The sequence below is a fragment of the Podarcis cretensis genome (genome assembly GCF_951804945.1).
Source record: "Podarcis cretensis genome assembly, chromosome: Z".
Lineage (NCBI taxonomy): Eukaryota > Metazoa > Chordata > Lepidosauria > Squamata > Lacertidae > Podarcis > Podarcis cretensis.
In genome coordinates this window covers 42,405,831-42,429,760 of record NC_137184.1, presented here as the reverse complement: position 1 = coordinate 42,429,760, position 23,930 = coordinate 42,405,831, and the positions used below count along the sequence as shown (strand labels likewise).

The following is a 23,930-nucleotide window of genomic DNA, read 5'->3' as shown; positions in this document are numbered from 1 at the left end:
TGGTACTTTTCCACACAGTGCCACAGTTTGCATGTTACAGTAAACCATAGTTTATCATGTGGACAAAACAAACCACAACCCTTATTATGAATGAAGCAATATGGTTTATTTTGCTCCAAATAAACTGTTATCAGTAAAATAGCAACAAACCTTATCAAAATTTGCTTAGGGCAAAACAAATCACAACCCCCAGTTTATCTATAATGCTAAGCCAGGGGTTTGCTTCTCCAACACTGATAACCTCCCTCTTGTGGGTGGATGGTGCTGGGTTTTGGTTTCATAAGGATCCACACTTGGAAAATGAGTTTCATAGAATCATAGAATCGTAGAGCTGGAAAGGACCTTGAGGATCATCTAGTGCAACCTTTTGGTTGCTGCTGGAGGTTCAGTTACAGTTAAGACTGTAAACAGTTAAGGCTGTAAACTGACAAACTGGAACGTGTCCAGAGGAGGGCAACCAAAATGGTCAGAGGCCTGGAAACGATGCCTTATGAGGAACGGCTAAGGGAGCTGGGCATGTTTAGCCTGGAGAAGAGGAGGTTAAGGGGTGAGCCATGTTCAAATATATAAAAGGATGTCACATAGAGGAGGGAGAAAGGTTGTTTTCTGCTGCTCCAGAGAAGCGGACACGGAGCAATGGCTCCAAACTACAAGAAAGAAAATTCCACCTAAACATTGGGAAGAACTTCCTGACAGTAAGAGCTGTTTGACAGTGGAATTTGCTGCCTAGGAGTGTGGTGGAGTCTCCTTCTTTGGAGGTCTTTAAGCAGAGGCTTGACAACCATATGTCAGGAGTGCTCTGATGGTGTTTCCTGCTTGGCAGGGGGTTGGACTCGATGGCCCTTGTGGTCTCTTCCAACTCTATGATTCTGTGATTCTATGATTCTATGATTCTAAGACTAAAGATCCATTCATTTGCATTTGCAAAATGGGAAATGTGGTGGTTTTCCCTAAAACAGGAAACATTCAACTGGTGTGATATCTAATTAACTGCACTAGAAATCAGTTGGGTTGGGCAAGAGCCAGAGATTCTTGGAGTATGCATTGATCTGACTGTGCCGTTATTCTGAATTAGCATTGAACTCTCAAAAAGTTTCAAGTTTCCCAGCAAAAAGTGAGAATACCTTTGTTTCCTCCGTATCCCAAATTTGGATTTCTTAGAGGAGTAAGGAGGTAGGTTAAAGAATAGAGAGAGTGTTTTCTGGAAAGGGGTGGATGGGGAGAAGTACCTTTGAGCACTCACTTGGTTCATGTGCTGTCTGTCCATCTACATTCACCGGAAAAGAGAGCCCATTTTCCAAAATCCTGGAAACAGTCTTGCCAAGAGAGAGATCCTGTGTATGTGTATGCATGTGTCTGTATCTAGTTGTTTCAGAAGAGAATCTACTATAAAAGGAGTTAATTTATGTTAATGGTTTTGTCAAATTAAACAACTACACATACAAATTTACTTCCCTGAATTCATGGCATTACAATCTTCCCCATGGCAACACCGAGAGTCAGATATTGAGTGGCAAAGTTCAAATGGGTGAAAAAGGAAACAAAATAGTCTAAATATATTCAATTACCAGTTTCTTTAAAAAAGAAAAGCAAGATAAACCTTTAGACAGTGTTTTCTGCTTGCAGAGTCTTTTATAATGTTTGTTCATTTTCTTCCCATTGTACTAAAATGTATATACAGAGAGTCCTTTTAATTTCCCATTATACTGTATACCAAAGCATTCATGCCTAATACTATTACTGATAAAGAAACCACAAGCATATTTGCAGAGACTGAATGTCTATAAAGAGACGATCAAGGGAGTCCCTTGAGAAAATAAAGTCCCATATCAGATTATGTTGTGAAAAGGCTGGAACTAGTATGCTCAGCTCAATTACAGAAGTGTGTGTGTGTGTGTGTGTGTGTGTGTGTGTGTGTGTGTTTTAAAGAGAGTCAGTCCTGTTTTATATCACACAATTATTTTCTTAAGCCTAGAAACATTACATAAATTAAAATTTAAGATAATGGTCATTTGGCACAAAACAAGCCCTATGAATGCTTTGGATAATAATTAAAGAGGATTTAGCAAGATAATCAGTTAATATTCTGTGGACTTTTGCATCCAAAGTAAAAGCTGAGAGATGTAGTGGCCCTGTTGGCATGTTATATCATTTAGCGTGAATGGAAATATCACTTTCATTTTGCTGATCTCCCAGTGCAAGGCAGGACCAACAAACCATGATCCTTGGCTTACCAAATTAGCCATGTGACACCCAGCTATGTCCCTGCTGGTACAAAAGGATAAAATGGGAGAGGTGTTATTGAATCACAGACTTGTAGAGTTGGAAGGGACACTAAGGATCATCTAGTCCAACCCCTTGCAATGCAGGAATAGGCAGCCGTTCCATACAGGGATCAAATCTGCAACCTTGGCGTTATCAGTACCATGCTCTAACCATCTGAGCTGTTGGTTAGTTTTTGTTTTGGTTCTTGCTTTTATTATGTATTTTGTGTTTGGAAGAAGGGCGGCATACAAAGTTTAATAAGAATAATAAAAAATATTGTCGGCAGATTTATCTCTGTAATAAATTTATTGTGTGGATTGTCAGCATTTTTTAAAAAAGCAATGGAAACCTCTGTGCAAATATTCTTTTAAATCTAATGAAAGAGAGAGATGGGGGGGGACCATGCATAGCTGCAAAGCTCACGGGTCACTCATTATCTCTGCATTATATGTGCATATGCTTGCATACATATACAGTGGTACCTTGGGTTAAGTACTTAATTCGTTCCAGAGGTCTGTTCTTAACCTGAAACTGTTCTTAACCTGAAGCACCACTTTAGCTAATGGGGCCTCCTGCTGCCACTGCGCCACTGCTGTGCGATTTCTGTTCTCATCCTGAAGCAAAGTTCTTAACCCGAGTTACTACTTCTGGGTTAGCGGAGTGTGTAACCTGAAGCGTATGTAACCTGAAGCATATGTAACCTGAAGCGTATGTAACCTGAGGTTACATACATTGTATAGCAAAAAAACAACGACCCAGATAGACTGAAGTTTTAACAGTGTAAGTGGCTCCAATAAAAATGGAAAGTAAAATGTCTTCTGACAGATGTGAGAGTTTTATGGGCACCTCCCAGTTATTGTAAAATCCCATCTTGAGATGACCTAGCATGTGACACCATCTTGTAAGACATAGTAACTGCAATGGGACCTCTGGTTACATACTTAATTCATTCCTGAGGTCCGTTCTTAACCTGAAACTATTCTTAACCTGAAGCACCACTTTAGCTAATGGGGCCTCCTGCTGCCACTGCGCCGCCAGAGCATGATTTCTGTTCTCATCCTGAAGCAAAGTTCTTACCCGAGGTACTATTTCTGGGTTAGCGGAGTCTGTAACCTGAAGCGTATGTAACCCAAGGTACCAATGTACTAGATCCCCCAGAAAATGCATTGGAGACAATGTTTTGGGAAGTTCTCTTGCAAAAGAAACACCATGGAAGAACCTACTGCTTCTTGCTCTTCTCTCCACTCCTGCTTAGGAGATGGAACAACACTTGACCACACAGCAAGTGGACTCCTCCCCTTTGCACTGGAAGCCACGAATCCTGTTCCTGCTTTGGCAGATTTCGAAAAGCATTTATTAGTTTTGAGGTAATGTGATTTCAGCATTGGAACTGCAGAAAAGAACATATTTAAAAAATGCATGTTGATGGTTCCTCTTTCTCCCTCTCTTGCTGTTTAAAAATATAAGAGCTTAGCTAAGTACAGAAGGTAGAACAGTGTCTCAAAGTTGCTTGCTGATGTGAGTGCTGTGAGTGTTTGTTCTTATAATGCCGCAAAGCAGCCATCATAGATGCAGTGAAATTTCATGACTTCCAAGTGAACTCTGCCTCCATGTCCTGGAGTCATTTTAAACTGTCCAACTTACTTAGCATCTCTGGGGTTCTGAAGCCATCTAGAGTATTGTACAAAGAGCTGATAGCAGCTGACCTCTTATGTTCCTCGCTGCTATCTTCTGCAGACTGGGAAACATTAATTTGATTATGCTGCTAATGAATCCTTTTTTTATGTACTTGTGGTTATTATGTTATGTTTTTAGTGTGTACCCATATCCTACATGCAAGGGGGGGAAAGTGACTTTGCTATATTTGAATGTGTGTTTAAATATAACAGGTGCCTGCAGCAGGGAACACCTGATTGACTGGTGTTTCATAGATAGATAGATAGATAGATAGATAAGTATTTTATTACGACTTTTATCATTTATATGCTGCCCATCTGACTGGGTTGCCCCAGCCAATCTGGACAGCTCCTAACAAAAAATAGTAAAAGCACAATATAACATCACACACTAAAAACTTACCTGAGCATGGCTGCCTTAGGTGTCTTTTAAAAATAACATAGCTGTTCCACAGGGCTGGTGTGACTACCGAAAAAGCCTTCTGCCTGGTTCCCTGTAACCAGACTATGGTTTCGGAGGGTGTACAAACATGCTGCTTGCTCACATTAAACTCCAGTTTGTTTAAATCAATAGTTTAATGTTACATGTGAACCAAGCCACAGGGTTTGGTTCACAAGTCCAAGACTCGGAACGAATTAAGTACTTAACCCGAGGTACCACTGTATAATTATTTATTATTTATTATTTATTATTTATTATTTATTATTTATTATTTATTATTTATTATTTATTATTTATTATTTATTATTTATTATTTATTATTTATTATTTATTATTTATACCCCACCCATCAGGCTGGGTTTCTCCAGGCAGTCTGGGTGGCTCCCAACCAAATATTAAAACACAATACAGCATTGAACATTAAAAACTTCCCTGCCTACCGGGCTGCCTTCGGATGTCTTTTAAAGGTAGGATAGTGGCTCATTTCCTTGACATCTGCTGGGAGGGTGTTCCACAGGGCAGGCACCACTACCAAGAAGGCCCTCTGCCTGATCCCCTGTAACTTTGCTTCTCGCAGTGAGGGAACCGTCAGAAGGCCCTCGGCGCTGGATCTCAGTGTCCAGGCTGAACGATGGGGGTGGAGACGCTCCTTCAGGTATACTGGGCTGAGGCTGTTTAGGGCTTTAAAAGTCAGCACCAGCACTTTGAACTGTGCTCAGAAATGTACTGGGAGCCAATGCAGGTCTCTCAGGACCGGTTTTATATGGTCCCGGCGGCCACACCCAGTCACCAGTCTAGCTGCTGGTTTCTGGATTAATTGGAATTACTCCCATGTATGCTATCTCATGCATGAGACTCCAGTACTTTGGCCACCTCATGAGAAGAGAAGACTCCCTGGAAAAGACCCTGATGTTGGGAAAGATGGAGGGCACAGGGAGAAGGGGATGACAGAGGACGAGATGGTTGGACAGTGTTCTTGAAGCTACCAGCATGAGTTTGACCAAACTGTGGGAGGCAGTGGAAGACAGGAGTGCCTGGCGTGCTCTGGTCCAGGGGGTCACGAAGAACGGACACGACTAAACGACTAAACAACAACAAGAATAACAAATGCTATCTCTTGGAAGAAGGAGGACAAATGTGGTGAACAAATAAGACTAGCAAGTTTAATCTAAAAGTTCTGACTGCCTGACTACACAACATATACTTTTTTAAACAAAAAATCCTCAGCTTTTCATTTAGCAGACTTCTTGGTGCATCCTGAATTGTCTGCTATGATGTCACCACATAAAAATAGGCCATTTGGAATGCTGCATTGGAGGGAGCCAGTCCCATATTTGACTCCCACATTCCATGACAGCTGAATTCCAGTCGCACTTTATCAGTAGCTGTCTTGTACACTGGTTACAATGCCTTGGGGATGGTTCTAAACTAATTCATATTCTCTTATTTAAACCTCGAACTCATTCTTGATTTAATTGCTGTAGTGTGAGACATTTGAATTTGTAGCTGCCTGGAATTGGTTCGGAATTCCCCTCCCCCCCCCCAAGAAAACCACTTTCCCATGTTGATGCTCTTGGGCCACTGTGTATCACTGTCTGAGGACACAACTTCTTATTTGTTGGGTCTCTGAAGTCAGGGCAGCAGTATTTCAATATTTGTTTGCACTCAGATGATTGAAGTTGGATTTTTGCTGTTTAAATACCAGTATTTAAAATACAAAAAGCTGCCATCGCCACCTCACTGCCTCTGTTTGCTTTCCCATTATGTTCATGCAAGATTCCATTTTCCGCTTTATTCACATTATCCAGGTCTATAACAAACCCCATCTGAACCTTTTATCCACCCACTAAGTCCAGATTAATTTATTGCATTCCATACAGCTCTCTAACTGCTTCTTCTAAATGTGTGATGGGGCTTAGAGGTGTGCAAAGGGATTCGGAGATAAGGAGGGGGAGACGTTTCCCAATTCCATCTTGCAGTGAAAGGTTGAGTTATAATACTATTGCCTCTGATTTTTGTTACACGTGGCCATGGAATAAGACGCAGGACGAATGACTGATTAGAGCTCATGTTTAGCTAAATTAACATCTCAAGTCCTTTTTTATGGCTAAATCTCAGTTCTTCATAATCTAAAAGCAAATATTTGCCTTTAATATCTCTGATTTATGCATAGAATACCATGTGCTGTTCATTTCCCTCTTAATTATTATTATTTCTTTAAAACCGCTTTCAGGCAGAAAGTCAAAGCCTGCTGTGTTTTATATTATACTCTGCAGCTCATTTTCCTCCCCCCCCCCTAAATGAAACATCTAATTAATCTATGTACTGTGAATGCTTTCTGTTTAAACTCTCCATGCTCATAAAAAGAGCTGGACAAAAGTATAAAATGTAGCTAATTTGTTACAGCTAAGGGGAAACAGTGGATGTGAAATTATCTTTTTATATTCCCAAATGTCTCTGCAGATTGGGGGTCAGTGCACCCACTGCATAAAAGAACTAAATGAAGGAAATGCCAACTGAAGGAAATTTGAAGAGGCCCTTGATATTCCACTGGAAGTGGAATTCTCCCTATTAAGAATTATACAATAGCATATTGTTGATTTTCTGTAATTTATTACTTTATTTTTAGCAATAACAAAAAAAATCCAAGCGCTTTGATTTTTTTCTGTTGTCACCATTAAGGATCATTTTGATCCTTATCCTTTCAGAAATGAGAGATAATTTAGATTTTGGAACCCTTTAGTAGCAAAGCCAATTATCTTCAGAACTTTGAAAGTTCTTACCTGTCCTCATTATAGCTGCACACCACCGAACAGGTAAATGCTTTAAGAAGCCTCACTTGCAGTCTGCAGCTCACTTAACTGAACACTGTGATTTAAGATTATTTAATCCACACCTACCTGGCTTTGTAGCTCAGATCTGTCAGACTGATAAGATGTATATATCAGTAAGTTATTCCAATGAGACAGGGTCAAGGAGTCTTGATTTGACTGATGCATAAATTTATGCTGCAACCATTGTTACTTTTGTATTATTCTTATATCCTGTTATTTGTTTAGAAAGCATGCAGCCCAGCTCTGTGCGTGATTACTTAGAAGTAAACCTTAGAGAATACTATGGAACTTACTCCTAAGTAGATACACATAAGAACGTGACCTTAAAATAAGTTCCCTTCTAGTGGCCATATCTAGGTACTGTTGCATCCATGCTGCTTAGATTCACCATTTCTGTTATGTACTCTGAGATGAGTTACTACACTTAAGTGCTTTCCTATGATTAAATCCCAACTAAGCTCATTGGAATTGACTTCCAATCATGTTTGAGATCTTGTCATTGTCATTTAAAAAAAAAATTTTTTTTGGGGGGGGGGGTCAATGGCATTAAGGTACTACTTTGTTAAAAATCATGAAGGTTTGAAGCATTACACTGAAATCCGGAGGTGCAATGTTCAGTTCAGTGCACTGCTGTAAATGTACTTTGTGACCTTGGACAAATTACTTTGGCCTCAATCAGAGATGGCCACATTCAACCAGATGTGGCGCTGGTGAGAATCATGCACAATACATATGAGAAGATACACTTTCTTTTCTGCATTGAGAGACATGTGAGCCTGTTCTCCTTTGCCTGCATTCTGCATGGCAATGAGAGCTTTTATGCAGTTATGTGCATACTGCCCCTTTCAGTTTGCACCAGCACTCCCATGTATAGGTCACCTAGTTTATGTGCAGCAGCAGCATGTGCTGATTTGCACATGGAGAAGGCAAATGGTAGCCACTGCTGGTGAGCTTTCTGTCTTATCCTGTCTTATCCAGTTCTGTGAGATCTGTTCCAGCTATTGAGGCTGTAGGATGTTGACATTGTGCTTCAAAATGTCCATTCCACCTCTTGACCCTTGCCTATCCTGGCATGTCCATTCAAGCTGGCAAGTGGGGAGGATCTAGTCAGGGGAAGTCCAAGTGATGGTTAACACATAATTTTGGTGCTGGGTTGTCCTAACTGTCTTGAATGAGGAAGTACTATGCCCCCTTCTGGAAAAACCCTCCCTAGACCCTGAGGTGTTGATAACTATCGTCCAGTGTCTAATACCACCTTTTTGAGTAAGGGGCTCAAGCAGACAGCGGCAGTTCACCTAAAGTCACTATTGGAGGAAACAGATTACCAGGAACCATCCCAGGCATTCCTGCCATTTTCAGGCATGTGTTGGGCATAAATTCAGCCGTGTTCACCCTGACATAAGAGCTCATTCAAGGGAGAGACAGGAGGAGTGCAACCCTACTGCTACCATTGGATATCTCAGTGGCTTTTGACACCATTGACCATAGTCAATGGAGCATTTCTGTTGGGAGTTGGAGGCACTGTTTTACAGTGGTTCTGCTCCTTCTTGCATGACCGTTACCAGAGAATAGCATCAGGGGACTACATGTCTACAGTTCTACTTTTCCATTAAATCTGAGTCAGGGGAGGCCATGCATAAGCTGAACACATGACTGGATACAGTGGTGGAGTAGATGAGGATCAATACATTGAAGCTGAGTCCTGCTTCACTATGGGTAAATGATTCCCAGGTCTGCCTGTTCTAGATATGGTTGCACTCCCTCTGAAAGTGTAGGATGTTCTTGAAACCATATTTATCCATGGAGGCCCTTATGGCCTCTATGGTAAAAAAAATGCCTATCATCAGCTGGTGCATCAACTGCACCCTTTCCTGGACATGGATAACATGGCCACTGTGGTGTGTGCATTGATATTAAATCATCATCATCATCCTCTACATTTTTTCTTGCAAATAGGACCTGGGGCAAGTTTTGACTTACATAGTCGACTGATCAGTGCATACTATTCTCAGCCCTTCTGTTCATTGGCATGATAGGTTCAGGATTATGGTTTTTCTGTTTTCAGATACCATGTTTAAAAGGGGGTGGGGGAGATACTGCAGTACCTCCAAACCCAATTCCTTTGGGTTGACAGATGTTTGGTCTGTGGTGGATCTCAGCTTGAGAATATGAAGAACCAATAAGCTGTTGACATCACTGAAATATTTAGAAGTGAAATGTCTGTCTCACTACTAAAATTCATAATGAGCACTGAGGGGAAAAGAATTAGATAAATGCACAGTATGATGAATTGTATCAGCAGAATTCCCTCCCTCCTTCCTTAATGGGATTTTGTCAAGAGTTTTGCAGGAGGCACCAGCTGATCCTTAATGCCTTGAGAACTTAGCATTTGAATTCTTTACTGTGTTCAAAAGCAATTTAGGAAATATTACCATAGCAAGAAAGATGCTCCAAAACAGTAATATATGAAGTCTCAATGGGATTGCTTATTTGCAGGGGAAGCTCTCACAGTAAAAAATACTATAAATCCTATATAAGTCAGTAAATGAGTAAAGAGAAGACAAAATAATTATCAAGATAATGTTCAAAATCCTTTAAGTACTCGGGGATTACAGTAGAATTCAATTTATCTGAACCAAGGCTATCTGCAACCCATAGAAATTTAAAGAATATGAAAGTCATTTAGTTTGACATTTTTTGAATGAAGTATGATCCAGGAAACCCAGATTTGTTAAGTTATTGCTATGCATATCGTACCAAAAGAGTATTAAAAGAGTTGCTGGAACACCACCAAGCCTGGATAACCTCCCTCCTGAACTGGAAGCCCTAGATTGTATCCAGCTAAATTTTACTCAGAGTAGCCACACTGAAATCAATGGTAGTCATGCTCGTAAATTTGGTGCACCCATAACGCACCATTTCTTCATCACAATAGAGGTCTCTTTCAACTTCTCTTGCCTAAAGATCAGAGAGTAAAATCTGATTCATAACGTCCAGGCCCAACACAAAGCAAGCCAAGGTACAGAAAGAGCAGACTGCTGAGCTGCAGGAGTTGCCCATGTGAATTAACTTTGGATTAGGGGGGGATAATTTTTTTAATGGAAGTTTGAAAGTGGGACATGCCAAATAGCATCTTTCATGCTTTTTAAGTGCCTTAAAATGGAGGGAGAGGGGTTTCCAGTGTCAGCTAGGAATGTACCATATTTTTCGCTCCATAGGGCACACTGGACCATAGGGCTCACCTAGTTTTTAGGGGGGGGAAATAAAGAAAAAAATATTTATCCCCCCCCCCAGCCCCAAAGAGCAAAGAAGGCAAGACAGCGAGCGGGATCCATCCTGCTGGCTGTCTTGGCTTCCTGTTTAGCCACGCGCAACCTCTCCAGCCGGGAGAGGCTGCGCGCGGCTTCGTTTTTAGCTGCGGGGCTGGGGCGGTGGAAGCCCGAGCTTCCCCCAACCCCAGCCCCCAGAACAGGTCCAGAAGCGGAGGCAAGATTGTGCGCAACCTCGCCGCCGCTCCCCCGGAGCTTGCGGGGCTGCCCCCAGAACAGGCTGTTTTTCGCAAGCCTTCAGAGCCCAGCGGGAACTCCCGCCAGGCTCCGAAGGCTTGCGGATAGCTGCTTGAAGCCCGGGGAGCACAGCGGGAATTGGCGCTGCGCTCCCCAGGCTTCAGGCTTCAGGCTGCTATCTGCAAGCCTTTGGAGCCCGGCGGGAACTCCTGCCGCGCTCAGAAGGCTTGCGGATAGCTGCCTGGAGAGCGAGAGGGGTCGGTGCGCACTGACCCCTCTCGCTCTCCAGGCTTCAGCGAAAGCCTGCATTCGCTCCATGGGATGCACACATATTTCCCCTCCATTTTTGGAGGGGGAAAAGTGTGTCCCATAGAGCGAACAATACGGTATCTGTTGGGGATGTGCACCAGGCACAAGATTTGATTTGTATCTATCATGTTGGGAAGCAGCATGACTTGTTTGGAAGCCACACTGTATCTTTTCGATTTGTCTTGTTATTTGATACCAAATCGGATCTGTTAAAAATGAAGTTCTGATCCCATACACCCTATTCACTACAACAGGAAATCTAAAGTGGCTATAACTTTTTTCTTTTTCACAGAGTGGATGGAATTTGCAGGCATAGCAGCTTTTCTAAAGTGGATTTAACTTACCAAATTGTAGGTGGATACATCCCAGGATTTTCATGTAGGGCACCTTTTTCTTTTTCTGCCAGAATTGGATGCATTTGCAGACATGGAATGAAGCCTGACAGATTTTAGAAGGATAGTTATAATGGTTCTCTCCCAAGAGAAGACTACTGTTTTGGAGTGAGTACAATAAGAATCACGGGGGGGGGGGGCGGAGTAGCATTGGGAATTAATCTCCCTGCAAGGGCCCTGTTACCTCAAGGGGTGGGGGTGGGGTTCTGCCTCCCATGAATTTTGGGGGATACTATGATAGACTAAACTAAAGCACAGTTTTAAATCCCTTGCCCCAAATCAATGTGATTGGAATGCCCTTGGGAAATAATTCACTGTGATGAAAAGCTAAACCAGTCTTTCAAGATGAAAGATCCCACCACCACTTTCCCTCTCAAGTTCTGGGTGTTTCCTCAGTTGGTTTGTTGTGTTTTGGAAAACAAAAACAAATGGTTGCACATTTTGTGGGCAGCTGAGGCTACAGAGCCACTCAGTCTTTGATCTGACTCAAGATAACTTGTCAACTGTGCGATCTGGCTCAGAATAGTCAGAACCTCTCCCCAAATCACTCCAATTTGTTTCATAATGTTAGGTATACACAGAGCTGCTGCACAACCCTCATATCTGTTCGCAGGATGCAATATGTGTTTACTAATATTATTATATCACAATGGCATTGTATGCATTCTTCAGCATGCAGATGAATGACTGATATCACTGTCAGCTGACTGTGTTTTTACCTAAAAGAAAAAATGCACTGTTTGTAGTCTGTGTATATGCAGCTTAGGGGTTATTCTGTATTCATTTCTATCCCTTGGGGCTCAGGTGGCCTTGGTAGCATGGCTTCCATCAGCTTTGGCTGCTGGCCCAACAGCATCCCTATCTGGACAGAGATAGCATAACTACTGTTATCTGTGCTCTGGTAACCTCTAGATTAGATTATTGCAACGCTATACATATTTCAATGTTATACATAAGACTGTCTCTGAAGACAGTTAAGAAACTTTGCCTGGTGCAGAATTTGGTGGCCAGTTTACTCACTGTGGCACATAGGAGCCAACTCCTAGATGCCAGGGTCAATCAGTTATATGGGGCAGGGCTTACCTGCACACACACATACACACTTGAAAATTTTATTCAAGTTGGCTCCACTACTGCGGCAAGATAGTTTGAGTGTATAATGCCAATCCTAGCCTGACTGCACTGGCTGCCAATTAGTGTCTGGGCACAATTCAAAGTGCAGGTTTTGACCTATGAAGCGTTGAATGGCTCAGGACCACAATACCTGAAGGACCGCCTCTCCCCGAGTGAACCAATCCGGAACCTGCACTTATCATTTGAGTACCTCCATGAGACGTCTACTGGGAAGAGTTGCTGTGCTCACTCAGCCTGCCCTCCTGAGCTGTTTTGTTTCTTTGAATAAAGGTCATTAACTTCACGGACACAGTCTGAATTGTTTCCAACCTGCTCCAGGCACCCACCCTGACATTTATTCTCTATCCAGTTTTCCCTCTGGTCCCACCTACCACTGACAAGTGTGGCACTAAGAAGGTAGGCCAGAAAGGGATGGTCCTTTGGCTGAAAAATGTCCCCCACCCCTGCTGTAGTGGCAGCGACATTCACTAACCCATTGCTGAGTCTGGGTACCTCCTCTTCATGCAACAGCTGCAGAAGCTATTTCCTCCTGATAGCATATAATAGTGCTGCATGCCATGTTCAGCATCATCGTTAACACCCAACACTGGGGTTTTCCAACTCAGTCAAGGGCTGGACTTTTGAAAGGAAAATATTATGGCATCTATTACATGGATATGCCTTCACTACTACTTGCTAGTTAACCAGTGCATTTCATGCTTGAAATAATGCTTAAGAGCTTACGAAAAGAATTGATTCTCAAGCGCTTTAAATGTACCTCTGTGAGTCATCATTTTAAGGAACCCACTCTAACCAAAGTATCATCATGTCATGTTCCCACTTAAAAGGAAATACATTTAATAGGCTGCAAAGTTGAAGGAAACTTGTTTGTTTGTTTTTTATTTTTCACAGCCAAAAGAAGTACATTTGTATTTTCCTGAATATTTTTTAAAACATTTTTTTATTTTGTTTTCGGTTGTATGGAGAACAAACAGAAAATATAAAGTCGACATCAAACCACCACACATCTGTAACAAAACAGGAGAGCAGGAACATTAGTACCCTATAGAAGGAAATCATACATCAGTGGGAAGCAAATATAAGTGCAAGTACAAAAACAAAGGCTGGACCTTAAAACAAGTCTGGGAGAACATGTGTTTGCATCCTGATCCTGGGATTTATATGAAAAAGAAGACTGGGAGAATATGTCTTTGCATGGTAACAACCTGATCCTGGGATTTATTTGACGGTTCCTTACCAATCTCACATAAATACTTCTGACTATGGTTTTCTTTCACCTTCCACAAATACTCCACCCTGCCTCCTACAAACACAAGTGAAAGCTGTTAAAGACATATCTGTATTGAGGTTTTGAAAGAATTTGGAAATAAAGTTATTGCACTGGTTCTCCAAATGCCATAGAAGAGGATCAGGTCAGCCAAAAAGTCCACAAAACTGACTTTTCATTATGAAATTGAGGGCAGAAGTTTCTTTTCTTTTATGGGTTCTTGCACATTTTCTGGAATCCTGTCATAGCCTGTTTAGTGCTTTAAAACTTGAGAATTTTAGAACAGAGGTTCTCAGTCATTTTAAGCCCAGGACCACATTTGGAAATCCAAGAAACAGTTGTGAAGACCATAGACTACTAATTTAACAGAAGGAAAATGGGAAGGTGGCTGTCTCAGGGCGCCCATGGGTTCCACATTGGAGACCCCAGCTTTAGAAGATGTTGAGCACTGATTTTAACATTGCTCCATCTTCAGAAATGCAGGGTAAACAGCTTTCACAATTTCGCTGGCATTCTGTGTAGTTTTGTAATTTGCTTGAAGAATTGGCTGGGGAAAAACCCCGGAATCCCAGCCAGCAAATGCACTACAAGCAATTAAGAGGGTGTTTGTTTTAAGCCAGGATTTGGAATCGAAACTGTACTGCATTTCGTCTGTGGCTTCTCAAAATCCCCCACCCACTTCAAAGGACAGCATTTAACAGACAGTAAAGATGAAGGGAACTCAGAGGGCCTTTTTTTGAAAATGAAGTGGAAGCAGACAACTACTAGGCATGTGGCCACTCCTTAAAAACCGAGAGGAGGTGATGCCTGTAACTGGACAGAGACCATTCTGACATAAGTGATAATCACATGACTGTAGACTTCAGAGGATTTGCACATGTGAATGAGTCCCTGCAGATCAAAAATCACAAGTAGAAATGGCATAAAAGTAAAGTAAAGGGACCCCTGACCATTAGGTCCAGTCGTGACCAACTCTGGGGTTGCGGCGCTCATCTCTCTTTATTGGCCGAGGGAGCTGGTGTACAGCTTCCAGGTCATGTGGCCAGCATGACTAAGCCACTTCTGGTGATCCAGAGCAGCGCACGGAAACGCCATTTACCTTCCCGCCGGAGCGGTACCTATTTATCTACTTGCACTTGACGTGCTTTTGAACTGCTAGGTTGGCAGGAGCAGGGACCGAGCAACGGGAGCTCACCCCATTGCGGGGATTCGAACCGCCGACCTTCTGATCGGCAAGTCCTAGGCTCTGTGGTTTAACCCACAGCGCCACCCGTGTCCCTAAAAACGGCATATTGTTTTCAATACAGCATTTTTTCAGTATGAATTCAGCCACATTGTAAGCCCTTTATTTTCGCCACACACTCTCTCTTCAGATTTTCAAGACAGTGCAGGAAGCAATTGCCACTTCCTTCATGTTACCCCCATACTCATCATGTTACCCTTGGCAATTGGACCTGTGCAAAGCCACCTCTTAAAACTCAATCCAATCCATGTTTACTTAGAAGTTCAACTCACTTCCTTGGACTTACTTAACATGTGCTTGGGACTGTAACCTTAGAAGGTTGATTTCTGACTTTATCATTCCTAGAAAACATCACCTTTGTCTTTCTGTTTTAGTTCTGATTTATCAAAGAGATCAATGGATTTAAAAATCGGCACAAAGGACTACTACCTGCTTTTTATGCTTGCTCAGTTTTTAGCAATGCACTGTTGCAGTAGTCTTCCTAACCACAATAGCCTGGTGATTGTTTAATCAGAGATCAACTGCAAATGAAAGATAGAGGATGAATCAGGAAAGACAAGTATAAAAGAGACCCATCGCTTTTCAGAATAGTTCTATGTATGTTTTCCTAAAACAAAAATTACATTTGAGCTGTTCTTAAAGGATTCGTGTTTTTGTTTATTCCCAAGTGTAGCAGCACCCAGAGGTGAAAAGCTGGCTAATCGCAGATTCTGATGTGTCCTATAGTACTCTGAGACAAGTTCCCTTTGAATGAGGATTATAATATTTTTTCAGGTGGTAGCTTCCAGTGTCTTCTATGTAAACAGCTGATGTAAACCAAACCAGATGTTGCCTTTCCTACATATTTTACAAAATTCACTGTAAGCAATCAAATCAAGTGAACCCTGCTATTAAAAGAGATTCTCCTGTTCTGAGCTTTAAAGTGTTTCTGAGTAAGCAAGCACTAGGGCCACTCATCTTTCAGCTTTACCCTTCATACAGCAGCTGTATCTTCTTGAAGGACCCAGCCGGAACCAAGCTAGGAGAGATTTCTCCATTTGGATGTTCCGGGTAAAACCTTGTACTGTATCTGGCAACTGAAAGAGTTTGCCTTGTTTATACAAGATTTTTATTTTATTTTTTTGGCGCCAAATCAAGAGTTTATGAATGTATGCTTTTGTTATAAATCTTCTGTTTCTGCCCCGGAAATTTATATTGCAACCAACATTTCTTAAAATGGAGTTTACCTAAGTCAAGCTGCACTCTTCTGCACCCTCAGAGTGGTTTTCTGTTTGTCCCATGCTTTCTAGGGACAGGTCCAAGTGGTTTTGCCTCTGCCCTGCCACTTTCCCCTGGAAAACCCACTCTTTAGCACTAAATCAGAACAAACTGCAATCCAAAGAAAACCCAATTGCCACACTTTCTGATTCAGTGCTAAACAATGGGTTTTCCTGGGGGGAAAGTAGTGAGACAAATGAAAGTGCAGATGAGCCCTAAGAGCCACTGAAATCAGTGTTGTTAATTCAATGCATATAAGACTGGGGGGGGGGAATGTGAAGCACGCACACTCATAGGAATAAATATTTGAACCCACACATAAAACCCTTACTGGGCTGGCTCATATGCATATATTCTCATTACCTGGTTTATCAGCATTTGATGATCAGGAGCTGACTCTGCAAACTAACCCCAGTACGGCATGTTATTAATTATTGTTGCTGTTTTTAGTAATGTTTATTACTTAAAATTATACTTCCCTTCAAATGAAATAACGAGGTTCACACACACACACATACACATACCCACTCACAAAATGTTGTTGCCATCCATCTGTCTTGGGAGACAGTAGAGTGCATCTCAGGGGTGAAGTCAAACTGCTGCATTTGACTTTTTCTGCAAAAAAATAGAAGCACAATAAAACTACAGTTAAACAACAGATGCTGCTTGAATGGCAACTAAGTTAAAAAGAAACCAGCATGTTTCAGTGGACAGCATTTTTCTATGCTAAATATTAGGTCTATAGCAGTGTTTCCCAAACTTGGGTCTCCAGCTGTGTGTAGACTACAACTCCCATCATCCCTAGCTAGCAGGACCAGTGGTCAGGGATGATGGGAGTCATAGTCCAATAACAGCTGGAGACCCAAGTTTGGGAAACACTGACCCAAAGTATTTAGATTAGCTATGGGGGAAGGTCACATTAAAATAAGTCTAAGGTCCGGTGTAGTGGGACGCAGGTGGCACTGTGGGTTAAAGCCTCAGCGCCTAGGGCTTGCCGATCGAAAGGTCGGCGGTTTGAATCCCTGCGGTGGGGTGCACTCCCGCTGCTCGGTCCCAGCGCCTGCCAACCTAGCAGTTCGAAAGCACCTCCGGGTGCAAGTAGATAAATAGGGACCGCTTACCAGCGGGAAGGTAAACGGCGTTTCCGTGTGCGGCTCTGGCTCTGGCTCTGGCCAGAGCAGCGATGTCACGCTGGCCACGTGACCTGGAAGTGTCTCCGGACAGCGCTGGCCCCTGGCCTCTTAAGTGAGATGGGCGCACAACCCCAGAGTCTGTCAAGACTGGCCCGTACGGGCAGGGGTACCTTTACCTTTACCTTTAAGGTCCGGTGTAAACAGGCTATTGCCATTCTCATCTCAGGTGGTAGTAAAGTGTGTCTGTTTGAGGCTTCTGATGGGGCACAGCCAGTTGCAGAAGATACAGGACACTCATATAGAGCCCCAAACAGTCCACATTCCAGATGTGGGTCTTTGTGAACTTTGCATTTGTGATGTAATCCAAAGAAGTGATAGTGTGTTATTGGTGTACATGTTCTATTCTGCCTTTCCTCTGCTGTTTTGCTCAGTAGCATGGAAGACTGTGTGGAGGGAAGCTACTGCAAAGATAATATTTTTAACAATTTCCTGGTAAGTGGAACCTGTGCTTGTTGTCTCTGGCCTTTTGGCTACTTTACACAGAAACAATGTTTGCTGTGGCTAAACTAGTGTAGGCTGCAGTTGGTGGCAGACCTTGAGGTCTCAAATTTCAGTGACACCCTGTGTGATGCCAGAATTTGGCAAAAAACAACAACAAAACCCCGCCTCTTGCCTTCCATGCTGTGTAATAGTTGCAGCACCCCCAAGTTTCTGTACCCTGTGTGACTGAACCAGTTATGCTCCCGTAAATCCGCCTCTGCTGCAGTAAAATACTTAAAAGTGTAGGAATGAGACACATGTCTCCTAACGCGTAATGGATATGTGCCAGGGAGCCACAGTTCCCCAGCACATGCATCCTTCATATCACTAAGTGTTAGGAGAAGTGGATCTCCTTTCCACATGTTATATTCATCATCATCATTTCAGCTTGTAAACCTCCTTGTGTATAGTAATATAAAAAGGTGGTATGCAAATTAAAAGTGAAATGTAATGGGAAACAACAGTGGAACACCAGACTAACTGCAATAAACATACTTGCCAAGTAAAGCAGGACACACACACACACACACACACACCAATTTAGAAATCTTCCCTGAATGGGCCCCTTTATTGTAAGCAATGTAAAAGCATGTACAGCACTGTTATCTGTACATAAAAATAGTTTACAGGTTGACACCCTTAACTGACTGGTTTCCATTCTGAAGGAATTACTGAGGGCATGAATTGTTTTTTGTAAGAGGTTGCTGGGGTAAACATGATGTCAGAATTACTTCTTCCTACTGAGCAAGAAGCAATGTATTCCAGCCCATATTTTGCTCTAAAGGGGGTGGGGTGGGGGGTGGAAGATGTGTCATCCCTGGTAAGAGTGACTCAAACAGATTACACTGACTGCTGAAATGTTCGATAGTAAATTAAGTGTTTCTTTTCCATGGCACACTGGTACTTTGAGATGCACTTGTAATTCTTTGTGTTCGAAAATGTTTGGTGTTTCTAACCCTATTCTGAAAGCCTTGTCCTAGTTGTGAAATAATCCTTCCATAAAATATAAGCTGCTTACTGATAATAGGTACGGTAGGTAAATTTGTTTCAGGCACTGTTTTATTGTCATTTGTTCAGCAAAACTGCTTTTCAGAAACCCATTATAAATAATGTTCACGCATTTAAATATGACTATTAAATTACTTTCAATTTAGAGCTCAGGAATGTGAGGGTGGGGTGGGTGGGTTTTTGTTTTTTGTTTTGGTTGCAACAAAGAACAAAACATTCCCCCCCTTTGATGTGCAGAGCAACTATAATTTTAAATATAATACTTTGCATATCTAGAGCATTGTCTGTGTTGTCAGACAGCAATGAATTCAGTCATGGCATGTTGCTGTGCATATTTTAAGTTAAACTCTCTAGTATGTTCTCTGCAGTCCTTAATAAAACAAACAGATGCATTTGCTCCTTCCTCCAGCCCAAGCTTTGCTTTTTAACCAAATATTCTCATCCTCCTAGGAGGCCACCTTTTCAGTGATTAACTTTTTAGTACTTCATTAGAGACTCAAGAGTTCTTAACTAACAAGTGCCCTGGTGTTTTTCAGACCCTCCACTGCTCTCTACTTGATATGGCCAGGAGGTGTGATGACCTTCCACAGTGGCCACAATGTTAGGAACAAAGACAGCCCAGGAAAGAAAGAAGATTTGCTAGCTTTGTATAAGGGGAAAAAACCCATTTGAACTCTGCTCAGAAAGCATTTACAGAGGGTATCCAGGCTCCTAATTCTTCCTAAATGCCTGACTTTAGCATTTTTACAGAGAGAGAGAGACACTGTCATGTTAATTAAGGCTAAAGACCAATCTGTTTTGGTTCTTCTCACCACAGTACTTCACTTCAGGAATCCCTTGATTAAAAATGGATCATTTGGATTCGCCTCATCAGTACAAATAATTTCTAGGAACATCAAACTGAAAATCACCCCGTTTCCTAAGAAAGCTTATAAATGCAGATTCCAGAATAATGTGCAAGGGCCTTTGGTGATGTGGGTGTGAGTTTTATGAAGTACAAAAGGACTTTGAGGGAGAGAATGCAGCCAACAAATGTCCTAGCACTGTCTGCAAAGGCCAATTCCTCAATTCCATCTCTTGGTCACATCAATTTTCTTGTGCGGAAGGTCATCAAGTTGAATGGAAAATGGACTTCCGGAGGCGGCGCGTCCGGCAATGGCTGCCCTCTTCTAACTGCGAAGAGGGAGCTCTGCAGGAACGGGTCGTCCGCTACGGCGCAGCGGAGACCCACATCGGAAAACCACAGGCAGCGAAAGCCTGTGGCCGTGGGACTCGGCGGGCACCAGGAGCGTCCCCCGAAACGTAGAAGGGACCCCGTAAGAGGTCCCGGAACGTGGAAGGGTTGGCGTGCTGCTGTGAGTCAATCGCTCTTCCTGTAGAGTGAAGCCGCGTAGCTGCTGTCGGTGAGCGCTGTCCTCTTTTCCTGGAAACATTCGGCTTGAAACCAACAACTCGTGAGTAAGAAAAGAAAGAAAGATTTGGAGGATAAATTTTTGCTAATTCGGCTAAAAGCGAGAGACGAAACCAGGAAGTCCGTCTCTTGCCACTGCTTAAGATTTAAAGCAAAGACTTTCATGCTTGGAGCCTTTGAAGAGGCATTAAAAGGCAATCAACTCTTACATCTATTTAAGTTGCTTTGGGACTTAACTTTTTAAAAGCCTTATTTCGAAATACGAACTGTGTTTCACCTGTTCTGCTGGATTTACAAATTGACAAAGAATCCCAGGCAGTCGGACTGCCTAGATAACAGAACTGTCAGACTGCAAGATTTTGATACCTTGTTGCTGGAGTTGTTACTAGCTGAGCTTTAGCGGAACTGTTACATTGAACTGTTATATTCTGCACTTATTGAGACATTGTGACATTCTGAGACCAACTCTGCCAAACACAACTAAACTGAAGGTCTTTTGGAGATTAAAGGCTGTTTGGACAGTGCTTTTAAAGTATTGAAATTTGGAAAAATCTTGAAGATTTAAATAATTGATATTAATAATCTGACTTCTTCCCTACAATATAAGTGGGCTCCCTCTAGAGGGCTTTGGATTTACAATCATATGTGACTTTCCTTTCGGTTCCCTTTTCCTCCTACTTGGTTGTTTACTTTATGGGCCTGTGGATTCTTATGGGAACATATCCAATTTGACCTTGACTACCAGACAGAATTGGAATGAGTGGCACTGGGAGACTAACAAGAGCGGCTAGAGGGAAAAGACAAACAACCTTGAATTTACTTTCACAGCCGCGCAGATCATCCGTTCCTGATGTTTTAGAACTAGAAGAAAGTGAGCATCTGCTGGGAGAAGATATGGCAACAGGTGGATCTGCTTCAGTATTAGACAGAATACTTGAAAAACTGGAAGGCCTAGACAAAAAAGTGGATGAACAAACGGCAAAAATTGATCAGACCAGAGATTGTGTCAACAAGCTAACTGAACAAGTTACCTTGAATGCTCAAGCAATTGGCAATTTATCTGAATCCACTGTAGGAAATCGGAAATTGGCAGAGGAAGCCATCCAGAAAACTGAGGCACTGGAGCAGGAGGTAAGACCATTGCACAAGCAGGTGGGGGAACAGCAGGCCTATTTGTCTATGATCGAACTTCGGGCCCGGGAAAATAACTTAAAATTGAGGTTTATACCAGAACTTGAATCCGAACAAGGGAACTTAATTGAGTTTTTGACAAAGGAATTTTCCAAGTGGTGGCCTTTGGAGGAAGAAAAGGACTTTAAAATTGTGACCACTTTTAGACTTGGGAGATTAACAAGGAAGGACAAGCCCAGAGACTGTTTGATTACTTTGAGATCCAAGGAGGAAAGAGACAAAATACTAGGACTACACTACGGAAAGTCACTTGAAATTTTGGACAAAAGAGCCGAGATTTACAAGGATATTCCTAAACAACTTTTGGACCTTAGATCCACCTATCTTGAACTAGTAAGGCTGTTGAGGAGCAACTCAATTATCTTTAGGTGGGAATTTCCACAAGGACTATCTTTTACGTTCAGAGGGAAGAAGGTGAAAATTAAAACAGCTGTAGAGATAAATTTTTGAATATCTACGGAGAGGACCTTCAGAAAGGGATTGAAAGACCTTCAGGGGCAGGACCACAGCTTCTACCCACACCCACACCTCTGGGGCCTGAAGACCAGGACAAAAAGACACCACCACCAGGGCAATAACAGATTTGCCCAGGATGTCTCTGCAACTTCTGAGCTGGAACATAAATGGTGCCAACATCCCGGAGAAAAGGAGAAGGATATTTCATATTTTGAAATTGGATATTATTTGTTTGCAAGAAACACATGTGACTAGGCTACATAGAAAAGTGTTAATAAATAAAAGATTAGGCCAAGAATTTATCTCTTCGGATCGAGTAAAGAAAAGAGGTGTGGTGATATATGTAAAAGAGAGCCTGTCACCAAAATTTCTATTTAAAGATGAACAAGGGAGAATTATGGCAATTGAGATCCAGACTCAAGGAGAAAAGTTTTTGATATCAGGAATTTATGCGCCAAATGAGGGAAAATCGGAATTTTATAAGAAGCTGCATGAGATAATGCTGGACTATCTGAACTATGATAACATCATTATGATGGGAGATATGAACGGGGTGGTATCAACTAACATGGATAAGTCGCACAGCCAAAATGTAACAAAAGAAGGCAGACTACCTAAAACATTTTTTGAATTGACAGACAACATAGACTTGATTGATATCTGGAGAACAAAGAACCCTCTAGGAAGAGAAGGAACATTCTTTTCTGAAGCCCAACTGACATGGACAAGAATCGACCAAATATGGACAACTAGAGGCCTGGCACCTAAGATAAAAAAAGTGGAAATCTGCCCAAAGACCTGCTCCGACCATAACGCTGTAAAGATGGATATGAGACTAACCCCAACCGGCTCCTTTAGATGGAGGATGAATGACAACCTGTTTAGAGATCAGGAGATTATTAAAAAGGCCCAAAAAGCTTTGAAGGACTACTTTGAGATAAACCTGAACACCACGGTGGAAAAAAGAACTGTTTGGGACGCAAGTAAGGCGGTTATGAGGGGGTTTCTGATACAACAGAATACTATAAAGAAAAAAGTACAGAATGAGAAAAAAGACAAGATTTTGGAGAAAATTAAAGAAGGTGAGAAGAAGCTGAGATTGAGACCGAAATCAAAGGAGATTCTAAGAGAAATTAAACATTACCAAGCACAATATTCAAAACTGATAAGTCAGGAAGTGGAATGGAAAGTCAAGCGAATGAAACAAAGATCTTTTGAATCGGCAAATAAATGTGGAAAGCTGCTAGCATGGCAGCTGAAAAAGAGACAAAAATTGAATACGGTAACAAATTTAGAAATTGAAGGAAGAAATATTCAGAACCCAGTGGAGATCAGAAAGAGTTTCCAGAGATATTTCAAACAACTATATACACAAGGGCCGCAAAACGAATTGGAGATAGAGCAATTTTTTAAAGAAGAATGGCTTACCAAGGTTGTCTCCCCGAAATAGAACAATCCTGAACTATAAAATAACACAACAAGAGATGGAAGAAGCCATTCAGAACATGCAACTGGGCAAATCTCCAGGGCCAGATGGACTCACCTCCAAATATTATAAGACATTGAAAGACTATCTGATACATCCTTTAATGGAGGTTTGCAATGAAATTATGGAAGGGAAGAAGGCACCGGAGTCGTGGAAAGAGGCTTTCATCACATTGATACCTAAACTAGAAACTGAAAAGACACAACTTAAGAACTACCGCCCCATCTCCCTCCTGAATGTGGATTACAAAATATTTGCAGACATTTTAGCAAGTAGATTTAAAAAAGTGTTAAATGAAGTGATTCATAAGGACCAATCAGGTTTTCTCCCAGGTAGACATTTGTTTGCTAATACAAGGAATATCATTGATATTTTGGAAC

General features: G+C 41.9%; 1 protein-coding gene across 6 annotated transcripts in view; it reads left to right on the top strand.

Moving 5' to 3' along the window:
* The window catches only part of LOC307208299 (transducin beta-like protein 3), a gene marked incomplete at its 5' end in the record, with an annotated part of 171,556 nt that overhangs the window by 141,861 nt on the left and 5,765 nt on the right, over positions 1-23,930 (top strand). For 2 of the 6 annotated variants that reach the window (XR_013835046.1, XR_013835047.1), the window contains 2 exons: positions 11,439-11,532; positions 19,824-19,980. The other 4 variants (XR_013835045.1, XR_013835049.1, XR_013835048.1 and 1 more) reach the window with 4 other exon arrangements.